A 958-nucleotide genomic window follows, 5' to 3' on the forward strand; every position below is an offset into this window, starting at 1 on the left:
TGGGAATGGCCGGGAATGGGCTGGGAATGGGCTGGGAATGGGCTGGGAATGGGATGGGAATGGGATGGGAATGGGATGGGAATGGGCTGGGAATGGGCTGGGAATGGCCGGGAATGGATGGGAATGGATGGGAATGGATGGGAACAGCCAGGAACATTTGGGAATGGCCTGGAATGGCTTGGAAAGGCCTGGGATGAAGCTGGAGCTGGGAAAAGCCAGGAAAAGTCCCCCTGGAATTTCCGTTCCTTTGTTCCATCCCTGTTTTCCAGGATTCCATCCCGAAGCCTGGAGCAGGGAAGGGGCCGGGACCTCCGGGGGTGTCCCTGTGGGAATTCCCGGCTCACCCCTGGGATGGGATCAGCCTGGGGACCGGGACAGGAGCGGGAATCCCAAATCCCTGCGAGCGCTGGGGACGCGCTCCGGGGGGGAGCAGCAGCTCCCGGGGCTGGTTTGGGATCGGGATCGGGATCGAGATCGAGATTGGGATCGGGATCTTTGCCAGGCCCTGTGGGAACAGAGGAGCTCCGAGGCCACAGGAAGAGGTTGGGGCAGAAACTGGGACAAAGCCTAAGGAAAAACCGGGATAACCCCGGAGGAAAAACCGGGATAACCCCGGAGGATCCCGACGTTTGTCCTTCGTCACCTCCCACCCCACGGCACCTCCGTCCCCTCCTTTTCAGCCCCAAAACGCTGCCCCAGTGCCACCAGTGCCGCCAGTGCCGCCAGTGCCGCCGGAGCCGGGCACAGCCAGCGCTTCCAGAGGCTCCGGGAAAACCCCACGGCGCCAGGGGGTCCCGGCTCAGCCACATTCCCACGGGATTTTTCCTGCGGCTGTCACAACGAGCCAGCCCTGAGGCACAGCTGCTCCTGCACCGCCCGTGGCCGGCACGGCTCGGAGCTTTTCCCAGCTTTTCCCAGCTTTTCCCAGCCTTTCCCATTCCCATTCCTGCCCTGGGCT

At 62.9% G+C, this 958-nt stretch overlaps 1 protein-coding gene across 1 annotated transcript in view; it reads right to left on the reverse strand.

Moving 5' to 3' along the window:
• The window catches only part of LOC121676817 (skin secretory protein xP2-like), a 34,670-nt gene that overhangs the window by 32,194 nt on the left and 1,518 nt on the right, over nucleotides 1-958 (reverse strand). The window lies entirely within an intron of this gene.

This window comes from Corvus kubaryi, unplaced genomic scaffold, assembly GCF_017639235.1.
Source record: "Corvus kubaryi isolate FWS band 111438036 unplaced genomic scaffold, C.kubaryi_AGA036_p1.0 135, whole genome shotgun sequence".
Classification (NCBI taxonomy): Eukaryota; Metazoa; Chordata; class Aves; order Passeriformes; family Corvidae; genus Corvus; species Corvus kubaryi.